The sequence below is a fragment of the Bombus impatiens genome, unplaced genomic scaffold (assembly GCF_000188095.3).
Source record: "Bombus impatiens unplaced genomic scaffold, BIMP_2.2 scf_0899, whole genome shotgun sequence".
Taxonomy (NCBI): domain Eukaryota; kingdom Metazoa; phylum Arthropoda; class Insecta; order Hymenoptera; family Apidae; genus Bombus; species Bombus impatiens.
In genome coordinates, this window is record NT_177318.1 from 1246475 (window position 1) to 1267209 (window position 20735).

The 20735-nt window shown below is 36.3% G+C and overlaps 1 protein-coding gene across 1 annotated transcript in view; it reads right to left on the reverse strand.

The window, feature by feature from the left end:
- Nucleotides 1-20735, reverse strand: part of LOC100742801 (UPF0489 protein C5orf22 homolog) — a 432798-nt gene that overhangs the window by 410253 nt on the left and 1810 nt on the right. The window lies entirely within an intron of this gene.

Here is a 20735-nt window from a genome sequence, read left to right on the forward strand (position 1 = left end):
CATTTAGACAAGATCAACTTCGTAATAAGCTTCTACAGAAATTAATCGTTCCTTCAAAAACATTAAACCATTTACTAAAAAAGAAAAAAAGAACAAAAATTTCAACATCGCGTTACTAAGGAAACTAAGGAACCGTTTAACTCCTCAACTACATGGTTATTAAAATATCTCCTTACCTGTGTATTTTCTTTTTAATATTCTTCCAATGAAGTACACAAATTATATACCTCCGACGCTGTTACACGTCAAGCTAAAAAATCATTAAATCAAAGTTGAACACTTTTAATCACCGCTACTTAAAAATTCATCCCATAATACCATCCGCGATTCGCCGAGCTGAACAGTGCTCATATCATCTAATAACTCTTATACACACCTTCTACATGAAACTTTTACGCGTCCCCATCCAATCGAGACTCGTTTACTGCGGATTGTAATCGCTATATCTGTTTTCACACTCGATACCAACGTTAAGCTGCGTTCTCACTGAAGCAACAACGAGCAACTTTCTGTTGCCTATCGTAGACAAATGTCTTTAAGTGTCCTTAACAAATATCAAACTATAGATAATATTTCCTGCACAGTGGATTAACAGAATCAAAGGAACATTTGGATTTTGTTTCGGTTTGAAAGTGGCACGTGTTCCTACAAACAAGTTGTTCACGTGTAAATGTAACGATTAATCGAAGAAGACTTGATCTTTACGGCAACGTTTATCGTTATTAGTGATAAAAAAAAAAAAGAAAATAGTATGGATTCGACCATGTCTTAAAGAACATCACAGTGGTACGCTATTTAGAAACGAACTGAAGAAAAACGACATATTTTAACGAACGAACGACGCTATCGAAACTTTGTAAGATTATTAAATTTGAATCTAAAATATCTACTTCGGCATTGATCCTATTATTACAAGAATCTTAACACATTTCGCACTGTAATACCGAGAAATCAATTTTACTGCAGTTCGCGCATATTCTCGGAAAATATGTCAATGTCTATGGAATGAGAAACGTCGACTCGCGTCAACAACTTGTTAACTACACCTATCAGACAGCAACAATGCATTGTGAAGCACGACGAATTGTACACAATGAAGCTTCTTATTTCTCTCTGCTGCTCGGAACAACATACACAATACGAAAACGTGAATAAACCTAGTGAAACATCGGACAACAATCAGCATCTTTTTCGAGAGACACGAAACATCAACAGAACGTTTCTCATTGTTGCTTCAGTGAGGATGCAGCTTAACATTTTTTCTGTGGCTATGTAGCCAGTTGAGGCCAAGCAACCAAAACCCTCCATCAAACCACCTAACTCTCAGTTATTCTTATCGCTGTGCCTGGCTCCTTGTAAATATCCAGAGGCCCATTGTGCTTTCTTACGAGTGCATTTCTGGCGCACAATTAAGCCGGACACGAGCTACGTGTAATGACTCTCTCTCTCTCTCTCTCTCCCTCTCTCTCTTTCGCATCTCGCTGCCACATATGCGTGTACCTTACGATTGGCTATTCGCAGCTGCACGCGAAAACGAGATATCGTAATTGGAGAACGTCCCACCGTACGATAGAACCGCCACTGAGAGACGTCCGAGCCAACTTTACGGTATCGTGCCGACGCGATCCTCGTTTCGCCTGCATTTTACACGAGCCGTTTCTCCATCAGGGACTTGTTTCACCTCTGACGAGTATAGACAACGTTGTTGGCCGGGAAACGTAGAAACAGGCCGTGTTTGCCAGACTAATTTTCACGGTGATTTCGCCGGGAACGTTTTTCGGCAAAGATCGGAGTATCTGTTCGAACCGTAATGACTAGTTTGAACGATTAAGTTGTTGTTGATGGTGGTATTAGTAGATAAACGGAGTTTAATCGTCGGTTCAAACGTATTGGTCTCGAATCGGCTCTTCACGTGCGATCGCTAACTGGAGGATGCAGTAAATTACGCGGGCATTTGCAATTCGACCTTCTTATTTAGATTTGCTTTTGTCTCCTGTGAATACTCGTTTTTGTATGCCTGGTTCGAGTGTATATAATGCTCGTAAATATCAGAATATTTTGATGGAATTTTATTAAAATGTAACAAATTTTTATTATATAGGAAAAGTTATAGCGTTAAGTTACTAGTAATATATCGATCTCTTTATGAATTTAAAGGAACGATTTTATAAAAATGTTTCATAAAGCTTGATAATTACAAGTATTAATTGTATCTGTTATTGCGCGTTAGTTCTTAAAAATAGATTTTATCGCGTCATGATAACGTTTAATATTTAATATTCAACCAGTATCGATAAATGGTATATCGATGTTTCACGAAGGAATTTTTTTCAATTAATACGAGTTAAAAATTATAATCTACGATATACAAGTGTAACAATAATAAGAACCAAAATTATTATCGTAATGGAATATTTGGATTTCTTTGTTAACTTTATTCAAAGAAATTTCAATATCAACATAATTTCTTTAAATTAAACATAAACTTCACACTGAATTGTTACACGTTTACAACACGAAATTAAATTATTTTCACTGAATCCGATAATCCAGTAAAATATATAACGTAGCTTATGTATATATACAACATTTTCGTTAGTACAGATTTATTTATAAAATACTGTATTCCTTGTATGCGATATCGTAGGTATCAAATCTAAATAATCTAGGAAAAAGAACAAGTTGGAAAGAAAGTAAAAATAGTTGGATAGCTTACTTCATAGGAAGCATCGCAGTTATCTTAATCATACACGAATGAAGTAAAGTGGAACGAGTCGTGGTTCGAATGCTCGCGAAGCTCGTTATAATCTCGCGGTCAGCTCCTGTTTATCTGTAAATGCTTGACGCCGTGCCAATTTAGATACCGGTTGACACTAACCGATGCCGTATTTTACAGTGTTGTTCGAGAAAGCTTCCAAATATACCCAGCCGACACAATATTTTCCTTATTTTATAATGATAATTTTCCACGATATACCAGTTACCATCGCACGCTTCTTCCAGCTCTCGTTGAACGACCACTAGATATAGATTATAATTTTTAACTCGTATTAATTGAAAAAAATTCCTTCGTGAAACATCGATATACCATTTATCGATACTGGTTGAATATTAAATATTAAGGATTATTAGGAATTCTTTCGGATTTAAACAGTGGCGAATGAGATCCAATTAAAAATACCCTTCGTGTCTAATGTGTTAGTTACGACCGGATAAATGTTGCTCACAATAAACGACTACAAAGAGATTAAGGAATTGCAAATAACGTATGTGGGATTAATAAAAGGCGACCATAATCAAGATAAGATCTGTTCCGTAAATAGGAACAGATTTATTTCACGCCAAAATGAACAAATCCTAAGATTTTTGAAACATACAGAAAACCAGTTTCGTACAGAATCTTTTACGTTCTTTTTCTACACAAAGCTTGAGTGAATTACTTTGAATTCCATTCGAAATAACATTAATAAAAGGGGAATCAGATTAGCCTTCTTCCACGTGAATATACAACGCAGAAAACCGATCGCGTTATCTAAAGTTAGATATCCTCTGGTTGATTTCCATTTTTCAATGTTCTCGCCGGCATAATTGAACGGGTAAAATAACGTATCCTACGGATACGAATTGCAAATTAATATCATCAGCATAGAAATCTCCGGGATCTCCCTTCGAACTAGAAACTTTCCTCGCGATCGAACATTTTTGTCAAATCGCGAATTAATATCGTTGGCACAGAAAATCATTATTTCCTGCCGCAACCGTTAACCGTTTCTACCGATTCGAACGCGTTGGTAGAAATCGGTTCTCCTGGTCGTTTTCGAATCGCAAACTTTCCTCGGCAATCAGCATCGCCGATATCTCTGTAAACAAATTCTTCATCTCGCGCGATAGACGTTTCCGTAATTGTCTCGAGGAAGCAATCTTCGTCGATCCATCATGAATCGTTGGAAAGCGATGTTCGAGATTATTTGTCAGTGACATTTTCGAGTTATAGTTGCACACGAAAGTATTGCAACAGTTATAGACACCTTTTATGAATATTCACGTGTTCCATACGAAACGTTTGCATTAGCACTGTTACGAGAATCTATTATCATGATTATATTGAGAAAACTTGGAACAAGTCTGATAGTATATATAGAAATTGAAAGATATTTAATACAAGGACAAATATATATTTCGCAAATATCGCAAAAGCATTTAGACGATCTATTATTTATTATATTAATAAATCTCGATATTCAGTGGGATCATATTTAATACTTGTCATATATTCGAGAAACTCCTATTACATATATTAATAAAATATATTTAATACATTTGCAACAAGTATGTTGTAATTTCTATACTCATTGTCAAATTGCTTAAAAATTTTACCGGTATGATCGCGAAGGTCGCAACAGTGTTCAATGAAATTTAAAGATACTTTGAATTTTTACGTTTTAAATTCTCTATGATAAATGTTCAAATATTTACAGAAATCTTTAGTAAATACAAAGATTGGAATTCCTACATAAATTCTCAAAATGATTTCTTTGAACAATACCATCGTGACAGCCGTGTCTCATCACAGTTACACCGTTGATGAGTATCGATAAAAGTTTCCTATGGTAACCGTTTAAATACTTTCGCGAGTCACTGTAAATTCACCGATTGGGCCTTTCGATCGAGGAAAATCTAGTCAAATGACGAAGTTTAGGCATCACTGATGACGATAATCGCGCAGAACAGCGATGAAGCGATCCTGACAGTCGACGGGCCGGCACTTAACGTTGATGGGGAATTGATTGAAATTCTATTTCGCTTGGACGCTCGTAATGGATGTTTCGTTTCGAACGTTTGTTTTCTACGCCGAGGAGAAAGGAACGTTCGATGATTTATGTCGCGATTTCGAGAGGGAGAGAGAAAAAAAATAACTACATAAAAAGAACAAAATCCGCGCACCGTTTAGTTGCGCTCGAACCAGCGAAACTGCTGAGTAACAGAGTGATTCCTAGCCTGCGTGTCTGGCGATTTAAATTTACCACTTCGTTCTGTGATATATTGTGAAATCAGTAGTCGATAATCAATGTTGCTATCAATCATAATTAGCGTCTGTAATGGACGAGCGAAAGGTGGATTGTTCAGAGAAATGTTTCTTCGTTCTTCGTCTCTTTGTGCGATCGATGCGCGCACCAAATGTTTCTCGTTTTACTTATTGCTTGAAAATCTTTCTTTGGATATTAATATTTCGTTATATACTTAATAACAATCCAATAATTATCTCATTATACACATATATAACAAAATATTTATTGTAAATTTGTAAAATGATAAAATAAGGAAATTTTCGTTAGCGTCCGATCGAATTAATACTTATCGATTGAATTTCTATATATGCACGAAAAGTCGTGGTCAAAATCATATCGTGAGAAACATAGCGAACTCTTACATGAACTATAATTATAAAAACTGATCATCTTTCAATGAGTTAAGTAAGATACGGTAAAAGGTTCCACAATTCTCGTCAATTTGTATCTTTATTCGAAAGTATCTTTGATTTTTGCCTTATCATCTTTCAGTGCTTTTTTAACGGAATATATTTATTATCTAAAATATTAGATAATTGCTAGTACGTTGTCGTTATGATAATTATTACCATCGGTAAATACGTTTACAATTATTTCGCGTTATTTTCGCGTATCTGTTTAATTAAGTCGTGAATTCGTAAACCTGATGCCTAAAGTTGCTTACGTATGTACAAATCGTACGATATTCTTTGCGACTGCATCTACCATGAAATATTGCCCGCGGCTAATTCAGAAACGGCATTAAACATGGCTAAACCGAAAAAAATTCAATCAATTGCTTGCTGACACAAAACAACTTACAGCGACTGAAATATTGCCGACATCGTCAATCACTCACGTACTCTCAGCATTCTGTTACTATTTAATGCGACAAAACAAGCAAAAACCATCTAAAATTATTCGAACTACATTTCCTAGAGCCTCTATCGTCGAAGCCGACTAATCTCGCAAAATCAACTACATAAATCGAATAATCCACGTTCGGGGGCAAATGGTTTTCGAGGATCGATAAAAATATTTCGAACTGTCATCGTATAGGGTAAAAAGCAGTCGCGGGTTCCTCGTGTATCGCACGACTACGGCCGTGGCTCGTTGAAAAAAGCGAATTACATTAGTGTAGTACACGCGAGAGTCCACTATGTTTTCTGCGACTCGATGACGACCACTCAACTTTCCCAACCTGGGTTAAGCGTCAATTCTTTCCAAGCCTAAAAACCATCCGGACGGCCAACACCATAGATAGATGTCTAGCAACGTTCACGTTCGTCTCTCGATGAGTTCCCAGTAACCGCGAGGTCAACACTCACATCGGGACATGTTTGGTCGATGAGAAAACCGGGCAAGAGGAAAGAAACTTAATGACGGAAGGATCTTGGCCGAATGCGTTTACGTTTGCCACGTACACCTGCGCATACCATCATTTTCTTTCCATCGCAAACGAATTCCCGAAAAAGGATCTCTTAGGTCCGATCAGATGCGAATGCATGTAGATCCGATCGAACGTGGTTCGACATTTGCAAATATGAGATGTACGTACCTACATACGTGTGCATAGAAATAGTATGCATTCGAACATACGTCGTAAATTATAAGTATGTGTGACGTTTAAGATAAGAGACAACGTCAGATATTATTCTGTTTATATTATTGTACGAAACGTCTATTTGGACGCTTTCCAATTGATTCTACGTGTAGATTGCAGTAAAGAATATATTAGTTCCTGACAATATGGTTTATGTACATAAAATTAAATGTTGATTTATACTATTTTGCTTCGCGTATTATTCGTTTGAGATAGCGTTGGAAGTTTGCCAGTATTCTCTTTGTAACGGAGCAATGAATATGCATGAAATTCGTGTTATTTCTCTCTTACCAGCCTAAACTTACTATTTTCGTGCTATATAACATTAACTTGTAATGACAATGTTGCTAATCAATGCGCTACGATCTTTAATCTTCTAAATTTTAGCGACGTTCGAGATATACGTCGTAGAAATCAACGAATGAAAGAAATCTCTTCGTACGATCTATTTCTTTGATTCCGTTTATAGAAATATGAATACGAAGGTAGAAAATGATGACAAAGAATGGTAAAAAAATAATCGAAAAGATGGTGTTTAACGGTAAGGGAAAATGAAGAGTAATCGATATTATTACATATATCACAAATGAAATATAATCGGTAATATATAAGAATGCAGCAACTGGTATATGGTATTTAAAGCAATAATTATTTTATAATTATTGTAAAATCAAAAATCAATCTGTTTATCATTACATTACTCGATTAATAATTACTACAATTAAGTATACCAATTATTTACGAATAAACCATTGACCATAATAAATCTAACAAAATAAATATACCCGACGTTATTTTATAGATTCCTAAATTTAAAACTTCTGTAACGTACAATGGAACGATAATAAAATTCACGCGTTAAATTTCTCGATAGCTTGGACCTGGAGGCGCATCGAGGCGAAGGAAATCAATCAGTTTATTCTTTTTATTAATCGCATGGCGTCTGCTGTAGGTCTACCAGAGTCCATCGACAGGAATCACGCGACTACGCGAGAGGCTAGAATTAAGTGTCGGGATAATAAGCATGAATGACCCGGCTGTTAGCCAGGTATTTGGTTACCCTGCCCTCAGGGAACATAGGTCAGCATCGTCGTCAGCGATTTTAGGGCGACTCGCCGTACCAAGATGTTGCTGAATCACGCGAGAACGACCGGCCGTACGCGACGTTCGTAAATCAATTTGCTACCCGGTGTTCTGCTCGTGATCCCGTACGATGCTTGCGCTCGCTTTCATCGCGGCAAAATGACATCGTTTAGAAACTTAATCGATACGCCGTGAGAAATGTGTGTTGGATAACATTTTTTGAATTATAAGGTATATAAAAAAATGGATTTTTAGGGAAATTAGAAACTTTTAACGATGGTTCTGTAGTGAATGTGGAGAAATATTAAAATTTTTGTTCCTTTCACTTCCAAATTTGACGAAATATCGTGATAATAGCTTTTTAACAATTTAGAGAATTTTTTAATTTTTACTTTCGCAAAATTTTTTATGTAGTTTTCTTTGGCCACCGATATTCATAATTATAGTTTGGTACGTCCGTATGATTTTTGTATCCATTCAATAATAATACCTAAATTTGTCAATTAATTTTCATTGTAAAATATACTCTAATCTTTCTTTTTCTTTTTACGTTAGAGTTTGAAGAAGAGAGATATTTGAATAATTGTTTCTTGAAAGATGAAGGGAAATGTTAAGAGCTTTCCGTAATATCACGAATTAAATCAGAGTTAGAAGGTTAAATTAACTTGATAAGTTTTTCGCCAAAGTTTATTATTACGTCGTTGTATCACGTTAATTAATTGACGAATAAGAAAGACTGAAGAAAACGATCTTCACGCAAACAATGTTCCGCCCCCTTGGCAGATTGTTATACTTTATATAATCTCGGAAAAGCTTGACATTTTTCAAAACAAAATCTTCCATAAATCGTGAATATTGTCGAAAAATTTGATCACAGACTTGGAAAAGTAGTTACCGCCTCTTCCCCTTTTGTTTTCCCTTTCATCTTCCCTTCTACTTTCCCTTTCATGTTTCCTTTCAATTTCCTTTCACCGTTTCTTAACAGATGAGCATATATCAAAAGATTGACCAATCAGACTAATAAAATGGTCATAAACTGCTTAGTACATTAAATGAATAACCTGTGACAAAACTCTCCATGCCAGAAACATTTGCCTCTCCTATGGAATTTCAGCGCGTCGCTCGTTGTCCCTAATGAGAGTCTAAATATATTCTTAAATCGAAAGTTTTGCAAAACTGCAAAAATATAATTTCAAAATACAACAACACGTTATTTTGTTAATTCGTAGGGAGATCAAGCATCGTTTCTTATTATTTTTAGTTGACACTAAAAAAGATTTTCATGACACATTTAACTCAACTACGAATAGAAAGAAACATGTAATGCCTAATTTTTTCTAATTACAATTATTACTAGTCTAATCACAGATCAGTTACGAGAAACAGAAGTAGAAAATTCTATCAATTATTTCCAAGATGTTCCCACAAATTACATTAATATAAAACCCATAAATTACGTTATAATCAGCCATATTATTAACATTTAATTTAAAATATTGTAAAATAATATCATTGATCGGATAAAATCGGTATTTGAAGAAAGAATTGACATTGAGATCGAAAATTGACGAATTTTTAGGTACGTCGCAATGTAATCAATATTCTATCAATATTCCGTAATTAATTAATGATCAGATTTCACTATTTTAAACCATATTGCAAGTACAGTGGAGCTTCTCGTATCGGAAAATAGCCGGATAAAAATGATGGGATAATGGAACTTCTGAACAATAGAACAATCACTTTTATCTAATACCACATTTTACTCGTTCAAATAAAAATCAAGAAAATTATCAATTTGTTTCAACATTTCAAGAACCCGTACATTTCTGCCCGCTAAACTGCATTTTCGGCATGAGACAATCGGCTTTCCTATCATTTCCATTTGATTTTTATACTCGAATGTAATGATCATGTAATAATAGTATTTATAACAGAAAAACGCATCTGTTACTAGTAGACATTCTGTTCGGATAACAAAATATCCCAACAGTAGAACGGGAGACTGTACTGTATTTAACAACAAAAAAAAGTTAGTACATAATCAGATAAAGAATATCTCATAGCCTACTACAAATGGGTTGTCGTTACGTGAGCTATAATTTTATAATCAAAATATATGTTGTCAAAAATAAGCAAGTATCCAGATATCTTTGAGCAACAAGCAACCAGTGGATATCCAAACGAGACCATACCCGATCTGCAAAATGATCCGATAATCGTCAAGCTTCATCCTGCGATCGTTTGGTTTCGCTCACATTTCCCATAATCTTTTGCTCAACTCTCAGCCCAGAAATCATCTCGTTGCGGATGAATCTTGGTAACAGTGAAAGAAGGTGGCAACCACGAAAGGTCCCGTTTGTTACGTGGCATCGGCATCCGATCTCGACGATGAGAAAAGAGCAACACAGTTGAGCATGAGCAGCCGCTTTTGCGCAATTTCCCTGTGGCCAGTGCCTCGTACAAGCGGCGACGTTAATAAGGTGTTAGCCGAGCTCGCGCATAATCGAGGAACACGGAGCATAGGATACGACGACGTTGCAACAAAGCGACGGTGACGGGTGCAGACGAGCCATATCCGGGACGTCGGCCAATAAAATTAATCGCTTTTGCTACATCGCCTGAATAATTTATGCTCGCTGCCGTGTCTAGGAATTGGCCGATCATCGTTCGGGACGTCGTCCGTTCCGCTTGCGACATACACGGTCTTCATGGAACACCGAGGCCTCATTTGTATTCGTCACCACCACGAAAAATCATCTAGCCATCGACTTGATTGTTTTTTTGGATGACGACTCCAAGTAAAGATGAACGGACGACTCGAAATACAGATCGAAGATCAATGACTTCGATCAACGGCTGAGAATTTGACGAACAAGATTTATGAACTCTAGCACGCTGTATTTGAAACTTGAAGTAAAGAAGAGGAAAGGTACAGTACGACCACCGCTTAGGTATTCGAGAATTTAGAAATCTTGTTGTTTGTTTGGAAGTGTAATCTTTGGAACAACGAGATAAAGGGAAGATCATCCTCGATAGCGAAGAATCGAAGATCTGTGAGAACAAGATTCGTGAATTTTAATATGTATGTAGGAACATTGAGCATAATCGAGAGAAATTCATTTGCGTCTACAACGATGAGTCAGAAGCTTGAGAATTCGAAAGTTTTACGATATTTAATATAGTTTCCAAAGTTAGGATAAAGACAAAATCGATGCTCGCGATGACTTGAAAAATTAAACAATACTATTTAATACAACGCGCAGGAAATTTATTAATATTTACGTGAACGTGTTAGAAGTTTGCAATATGGAATTTGTAAAATGTTGTGTTGTTTGAAATATTAATGTTTTCGAAGTTATACCGGAATAAACCAAACTCTCGTAAACTTAGATTCTAGAAACAAACTTTTCACAAATTTAACCAGATAACAAACTATTCTGTTGATTTAACTATTGCACAAAGTTTCTTGGAACTTCTTGTGCAACCAGTACGAGTCTAGGATGGTACTTTTGCGGATCATTCACTTAGAACTGATGTCTTTTTTTATCCTGAAAGTATCGCGATGGCCGCATGTCGTTGGCTCGTAAAAGCTGTCTACGTGCCAATTGGAAGATGCTTCCGTTTAACGTCTTCGTTGTTAGACAACAATGCTTCCTTCAGTCGTGGTATGCATTATTCAACGCATCAGGAAATCTGCTTCAGCACTTGAAGAGATTGACTCTTCCTCCGTAGATCGTTTCCATTTTCTGGGTATTTTTCATATATTATCGAATCGAAGATACAAATAAGTTACGTTCGTTGAACGTTGTTGGTATTTTAATCATTTCGCTTTTCTAGTAAATTGACGATACGATGATATGATATCGATACATGGAATATAAATTGGAAATCAGAAAATTTTCAAAAATTAGTTGATAAAGTTCGCTTTACGACGAATACGTACGTAATGTTTTGCAATATTGAAATATACCTCGTAAGAAATTATTTGCTGCCATGCGATGCAAATTTCATCGACAGTAAATGCATCCTACTTGTAACGTAACAGGTCGATGGGTAATAAATAGCATTTCATTTCTACATAAGGAATTTCATTTACTTCTTATCATAAGCGAAGAAGGTATTTCACCTTATGCAAGAAAGATTATAAATATTTTCAATCTCTATCAGCATTTCTTCCACTTTTAAGGCTATCCAACACTCTCTCAACGCAAGATTCTTTTCTATCATATTGTTACAAATAGAGGAACAAGTCAAGATGCGTATGAAATACCAACTTCAAAGTGACTTTACCTCACAAAACTCATTTTCATTTTAACTCGTTTTAACAACAAAAATCATAGATCGTTTCCATCACTTTCTGTTCACGGCGAAATGAACGCCACTATACAGGATCCTCCAAAAGTCCTGTAACGGTTAAATATCCCAAAAACAAAAGCATTTTTGAAAAAAAAAAATGTTTCAGACGACAGTTTTCAAACCTTAAAAGTTGTGTTGCATGGTCATATCTGTTTGAGTTTGAGCCAAGGATCAAGCCCACGTAGAGGTTAACATGATTTTTTTAATGGTATATCCTATTTTGAAAGAGGTAGTGACGTCGGCATTAGCATTATGCAGGATGTATCGCGTGGACGTTGCGTATTTTACACCTCTTTGTATGTATGGCATGAGTCTGTATCGTTGTGCTTTGTACGTGTTTGGTTGAGTGGTGTTTAATTAATGAGACGTTCAATCTGATGTATATCGACTGTTTGACGATCCCTTCGATGCTACATACAAAATTATCGACTACGTTTATTGTAGTAAGATCTTTTGAAAAGATCTCCAGTCGTCAGCTTTAACTGTACATGATAGAAATTAGGCTGTATCATTAACGAAAATCACATTAACCTGGACCTGAGTTTGATCCTACCATTCAAGGTCAGACGAGTATGACCGTTCGGTAGAACTTTCAAGACCTTAAAACTCTCGTCTCAAACATTTTTGTCAAAAATACATTGTTTTTCAGATAATTGTCCGTCCCGGGACTTATGGAAGACCTTGTATAACTTCCCCTTCAACGAAAAAAGGTATCCAACGTTAAGAACGCGTCGACGATCGCGAGGTGATTTCGCGCGATGTTTCAGAAATTCCATCCGGCTGTTAGCGAGATATTTATGCCGAATAGCCGGCACCTGGGCCATCAAAGTTCGTAAATATGCCATCGATCGCAGATTGAACGTCCCTGGCGCGGCGATGGTAAACAGCGAAGATCGTCGAACCTATCCAACCGAAGAGTAAAATAAAATTCAATTAACACGGTTGCGGCAGGGTAATTTCAGAGGCGCTGCAACCGCGTCTTTGTTGCCGCATTAGCCAACGATGGCGGCCCATCTTCCTTGAGTCTATCTGGTTTCCTCGGCTCGTATCATCGACGACGTGTTTTGCTGCCTTTGAATCGGCCAAGTATTACAAACACCTGCCGCAATTTACTGTAATCCGCGTGCAGTGGTACGTCTGTTTTCCACGTCATCAGCGTTAACGGACGTTTCGCGGTTGAAGCGCGAAGAGAAACCGGTTTTCCCTTATTTTAACCGCCTCGAGTCTTCTATATTATATACTACTGTTGTGTATATATATACATATATGTATATATATATGTATATATATATATGTATATGCGACTATGCGTCGCGTATATCTCACGAACACCGCATCAGTGGTGTAATTATAACATTACTGGGATTTAGCGGCGCGCGATCGGTAGTGGCCGCTTGTTGGAAGGCCGTCGCGCTTTGATACAGAGTTGATGCGTGTTTAGCCGGTTAACCTTTCGCAAGTTATGCCATTTTGATGCATTGGTAGCTTGTTTCGCCGTGGAGGATCGTGTTTTCCACCGTGGAAGTGGTAGCTAAGCCAATGTCTTTATTACTATAAACGAATTGTAATCTTGTTGCTTCGTTTTATCCTTAATTAGTTTTGAATTGCTTCAGCTATTTTATCTCTACTTGTTAATACGATAATACGACCATTGTAATTGTTTCGTTCTTAAGAAGCGTATAGGGAAACGAAGTTTTTCTGATGTTACGGAAGACGCGAGAATGATCGTAGCCGTAGAAAGTAGATCTTTTTATTTTCAAACAATCCGCGTTATTTTCTTTGTATTCGTTGCTTTTGGAAAGACTGTTCCTAAATTTTGTGAGAGTAAAATTTGTCTTTATAATCTGGACTTTCTAGCGTTAGCCTCTAGCTAGTGTTAGTTTCTAGTTTGTGCACTTTTTGTTTTAATACGCAGGGGTGTGAACTTTCATCATTTTCCCTAGCAAACGCGACGTTCTTTCTAGAACGAGAATATTTCTTTTGATCTTCCACTTGAAAAATATAACGTTGGTTATTTTCCTCCGAACCAAGTACTTCCTGACCCTCGATCATTCTAAGCTATTTCCAGTTTTTCTTTGCTATAGTCTCTATATAAAATAATGAAATGGTACTGAACTGAACTTCGAGTATCATTTCTTCGGATACATAAAAAGCTAATACTCGAGCGCTTCACCAAATCTCTTCTCAGTGGATTTATTCGTTTCATTGTACGGATGACTACATTGGTAGATTGGAAAGATCTTCTCTTCTACTTCATTGCATAACAGCTACATTGTACATTGATATATTGCTTTTCAGTAGATATTACGCTCATCAACCTCAGCACACGTAAATTATAATCGACATAAGTGCAAGTCTATCAATAATTATCCAACGCACAGTGTTCGACGATTAATTGCTTCAGTCGAGCGTTAACACGTTCGTTGTACACGATTCGAATTCGACTACGTAAGAAGGATGATATGTACACCAAGTAAGTAAGCGAGTAATGTGGGCGATCATTTCATTTGTGGTAAAAAATGGCGAGAACAAAAGTGGAACGACGTACGAGTCTCTCGAGATACAAACTGATCAACTCGACGTTTTATTAATTTTCCAACTTCGTTGCTACACAATTTTAACGCTCAATCGTGAAAAGACAAATATCACACTAACACAATAATGGTGAAAGGACAAATATCAAGCTAACACAACGATCGTAAAAAGAAAAATATCACGACTAACTTTAAAATAATTCATACAAAGGATATGTTTCAAAATGATTTATCAACAATGATTTATCAACGCGCACATAACATTACGGTTACTGCTAATCCAAGGTGCAGCTGATTATATACATGCGACCATAACTTATAAAGGATGACACACGTCCTTAAAAACGGAGAAAAGAAAATGAAAGAGAAAAAGATGTGCAAACAACAAGCGTCGAGAAAATACTGAAATAACCGTAGGAAATGGCTCGTGACTGAAAAATGCGTTCAATTTTCCACGAATTCTGTCATTACTCCGGGGTGAGATTCGTCGAGAGGAGAGTTTCTGTGTAACCTGGCTACGGTAGCCATTACGAACAGGATTAGCCGTTAAAGAGGCAGCGTTTAGCAGCGCACTCATAAATCACGTGGAAGCGACAAGCAATTATAATAACTATCGTCGGCTATAGACGCATAAATAAAATAGTAGAACCCCTCGGCTAGGTAATGAGGCGTGCGAAACGGGATGCGAACCAGTTTCTCGACTCGTTAATCGCGACACGGGCAAACAGGGAAAGGTACTTTCACGGGAAAGATCGTCGCAACCGACGAATATTCATCGAGTGTCATTTTTTTTTTTTTTTCAAAAACAGCACGGATATTAATTCCATAGTTTGAGAAATTGAAAGCAATCGGTTCAATAAATTTGTTACGCCGGTCGATAAATTACGAGCAACCCTCAAAAGACGATTATTAATTTGTTCGAAAAATGCATATAAACTCCGTAAAAAATATTTTGTACAGAGAAATGGAGAAATAGAGAAAAAGAGAGAGAGATAAATTCGTTAAGGTGGTCTAAGAATTACAATGGGAAATCAAATAATAATTATTAATTTCGAAAAATTCATAGTGTCTCTGACAGTCGATTTATGCTATCATATACTGTATGTTATGTTGTCTACTATGTATTTTTGCAAAATATTACTTCATAAGAAGGTTGCTTACAACTGTAATTAACGTCTAACTAGCCATTAATTAACATAGTTACTTAATCGAGCCAAGTGACCCAAAGTAAATAAGGACTTCAACGATTATATTGGCTGTAAACTGGTTTGTATTCTTATCTTATAACATAGTAAGCGCAAGACCATTACCGCGTTTGATAGTTCAAGATATTATAACTTTTTAATAAAGCTTTAAATCACCTATGTTTATGTTGCATTTTTCGTTTAATAATATCTATAAAATACGCTAACAAAGTTCGATTATTAAACGTTAGGTCAGTTATTAACCTATCAGCCATTGAATTGGAAATACTAACAACTCGATAAAAATCACTAATGAAAGTTCAGAATTCTTTTAATTATTTAATTCAATAAAAATAGCCACAGAATACTATCCTTATATTATCTTCCACACTGAACGTAAAGTAATATTAGAAATAAATATCTTTCCACTAAATCATTGAAATCGTTTAGAAGAACAATCCAAAGAATGCTCTTCTTACGAAGTGAAATTAGAAATAAGTAGCTATTCGTTAAATCACTTAAGACCATTGAAAAAAAAAGAAAGAAAAACAGTTCAAAGAGTGCTACCAGTGTTTAAAGTTACTCGTCGCTCGAGTCTCATATTGGATCGCTAATCGCGTCTCAACGCCAACTAATAATTCGGTCAAGTATTTTGAAATGCCAATGGTAATTGCTGCTCGCTTGTCCATGCATAATAGTTTTTATAGTTCCATTAATTTCGCCGCAGTGTGTCGTCGCTCATGAAAGGACGCCTTTAGTTTTTAATATGAATGTTGCGATGATTGGCAGATCGATTCATACGAGCGTGAATTAGAGACAATATTTTATTGCAACGCGGCTTCTCCAACGATACGTTATTGCTTCATAAACGATGATTCCTGATCTTTAACCGTGCTCCCGCAATCATTCCGAGTACGAGCCGGTGTTATTTACGGGCCACATAAATGCCAATTACGTATCAAGGCTCATAATGTGCATAGTCTGATAAAAATTCGATTCATCCTGCACGTTTGAAAAAGGGTTGGTATAAAAGATAAATTATGATGAAACGTTTTGTAGGTACTTGTCCGATGTATGCACCTTAATGACTTGTTTATTATTTCGTTATTACTACGCTATTTCAAAATAACATTTGATTAATATGTATATTACATGAATTATATATAATAAACATTCTATTATACAAGTATAATATTCATACGATATTCAATACATATTTAATTCCTTACGCTATCATAATATCGTATATCGTGTGCTCGGATGAAATTGAAATTTTTCTATTTTTAATTCCAGTGGAAGTACAATGGTGTCGAAGTGGAAACATTTGCGCATTGAAATGTTAAGATAACAAGGTATTGGAATAGTGAAACCTTTACGCAATGAAAGTTCACACAGTACTGTCTTATTGTATCAATAAAGATATAAACACACCCAGCATAAGCTGCTTATAGATGAATAGTAAGTTTAAAACAATTCGCGTCAATGAATCATAAGCCATTCCCATTGTGTGTCTCAGAAAATATTCTACATTCTGAAACTCTAATTTGCTCAGATACAATGAATGAGAAAAAATGAAACTCGAATGAAAAATATATCATCTTAACCGATGTAAAAGTACATTCTAAATGGCGTAAATATAGAAATGTACTTCACTGTAATAAACATTTCAAAAGCGAATAACAGTTACGGCGAAATGGATTTAACCTATTAAGCAGTTTAACGTATAATTAATAACCAAGAATATCCTTGGATAAATATATCATTACGCTTGAAATATTCACAAGTCACCATTAGTTACGTTAGCAAGTTGACTGCCACGGTGATCATCGGCAATCCGAGTTCGCTAAACTCGTTAGAACGATTAAAATAAGATAAACTTTATTAACTAAAAAATGTTCAACGATGATATAGATGACGTTGCCACAAGAAAAATATGCAAATACGGTATAATATTTTGGAAAAATTAAATGTTACGGTATATTTCGATCTACTGTGACCCTCGAGATAAAATGTATAAAATTCACATAACTTCAAAGCTTTACATTCTCGAGCCATCAGTCGATTCTCCCCAAAGATACGCCTAATTTCCAATCCTATTATCCAGAAACTACAGTTTTATCGATCGACTAGCACAAATTTCTCTCAATCGAGCACAAGTATAACACAATTACGATGCAACAGCACGTGTCATCGAATGTTTGCCAGGGAACCATCGCGAGGTAGGATCGTTGCCCTGTCAGCCCCTGTTATACAGCACGAGATTAACGATAACGTGACTATGTTCTGTCACCTAAAGCACATATACCAGCCGAGTTCCCGGAACGATGCTCCACGTAGTACTTCGTTCCTGGTAAAAACGCATTAATTAGATTTCCACTTAGCTGCCCTTCCTACGTTGCTATCCAAAGCGAAGCCTGTAAAGCCTCAAGGTCGCGGATACCTCATCGACGCTGGAATTCGAGCCGAGTTTCGAATTTCGAAGCGGAATGAACGCGAGTAGCTAGTTCAAGCAAAGAGGTGAAAAAGAGAGAAAAAAAAGGATTGAATTGAAGATTCGAAGAAGAAGAGCAAGAGACGTTGAAGTAGACGTTGCAGGGAATAGAGAAACTTGGTGAAAGATGTGGATGAATAAAGTCGATTGCGCGGAAGATACAAAACTGAAGTAATTAAGAAACTGATAGATGACATAGGTAGCATAAAAGGAGATTTTAGTAATTATTTATACAGCGGTGACCTCACCGATCTCAGTGATCTTAAAATATGTCCTCGGTGCTAACATTCTGTACAATTTTTCTCTGTATGTGTTAACGTCGCTTGGTTTTGCTCTTCGAGATATTTGGAAAAATCTTCAGTTCAATCTACATCACGGTCACACTTCGTTCTGAAGTAGACAGACGCCTCACGGCGTCCGTATTTTCGCGTAGTTCGATCTAACTTATTTTCCATAATCATTTTCAACATTTTCTACATTTCGTGTAGGAAAGAAAAATCAACGGGATAAGTTCGAATGAGAAAATTATTCCTACCTACCTCGCGCTACTGTGAGATAATTTAAGGTGTTACACAATAAGACAGACACGATTCGTATTAAGCTTTATGTTATCTCGGCGTTATTCAAAATTGGAAACACTTGAACTATGACATTGAAGAAAGCGACTATTCGATTATCAAAATCATACTGTCGTCGAACCAGAAGCCTCTCATATGTCAGAAACTACAGCTGGATGATACCTATAGGGAAAGATTGATCAGAATGTTGATCTTGACGATATATTTCAAGATCATTGAAATCGGGAGTTCGTTCGCTTTGTAAATAAATTACCGAGATTTTTAATAAAATCCTTGCCATCGATCGTAATGTAGTTGGCGTTTACAATTGTAGTTTTATTCCAGAATGGCGCTACAAGCTAAAATAAATTATTCCAGCGTTTGTGACTTCTTTCTTTATATTTCGCATGAGATTTACGTCCATTTTAATTAGAAACTGGCATTCAATCTTTTTACACTGAAATCCTTTAGCTATTTGAATTTCTGAAATGAAGATGATAGTGGATAATTGTAAAAAAGAGAAACTAAAGAGGGAAATAAAGGAATAATAGAACAAAGAACGAGAAGTAACATCGCTGAAGAAACGAAACTGAAAAAGTTCTATCTTTGAAGAGAAAGAAAAATTCTGTAGAAAAGGGAGAAACAGAAAGATCGAAGAGAAAATGGGGATAGGGAACATAAAAGAGAAATACTACGTAAAAAATTGCAAAATAAAATCGCAAGAAGAAGACAAACTGGTAGCAAAAGGCGAGTACAATAAAAATGTAAAGATACAAAGAGCAACCGTAAATTGGGGGAAGGAAAAGTAAATTAGCGAATCTATTTCTGTCAGCAAGAGAAGTACAAGAGAAGTACAAGAGAAGGAAATGAACGGTTCAATTGCAAAAGCAAATAACGAGAAAAAATTCATTAAGAGAACGCGAATCAGATCGTACGAAGAGCGCACAGAATTGATCACCGAAATGATAAAAATATAGAAAAACAAACAGATAGAAGGAATTACAGAAATAAAAGAGGAAGCAAATACAAGAAGGCAGACTTCTCTCTGAGAAGGGGAGAACAAAGAACATGCGAAGTAGCCGGGAACGACCAGGAACGATAGAAAAGGAATATGAAACAACCAAAAAAGGATTTTCACAATTTAAATATGGAATATATATTTATGCAAACGCATAAAATCATTTGTAGCTTCCAATTGGAAAATTACCGGCAGTCGTACAACAAACGTATTCGAAATTATTCGTGTGGAAATTATTCAGAAATAATGAAATACTCCTGAAACCTAATAGTTGACTTCTTGCGTCCATTACGCGATTAAGCATAAGAAAAAAAGGAGAGCTGCAGACGGGAACGAAACGCGTGGAGAGGGCAAGGAGCCACAGGGAAGGAAAGAAAAAACATGGAAAGACCGCAGAATGTGAAAAACGAACGAGCAAAACCCGGCGTAAAAATACGCGGAGGTGAAAGAAGAAAGCGAAAGCACGGCAAAAAGCGACCGATGCAACAGCCAAGAGGAGGGAACGAAACAAAAGCAACAACTTAACATGCACGGTGAAGGAATTAAAAGAAGTAAGAATACAGGAACTCGAAGTGAAGGGCCTGAGGAGAAGTGGACGAGGAAGAAGACGAAGCGGAGGAAGAAGCAGAAGTGGCAGAACAAAGGGAAGAAAGGTACAAAATAAACAACTTTGACCAAGTGGAATAAGAAGTGAAAGTACAAGATAACGTATCTAACAGGCAGAAGAATAACATAAAAAGAAGCGACTATCTAAAGCGAATAAGAGAATGAAATAAAAGAGTAAGATAGAAAGAAAGAATGAGAAGATCGAGGCTAGAGAGAGTACGTAAGTGGGGCCAAAAGTACATAGTGCGGCTC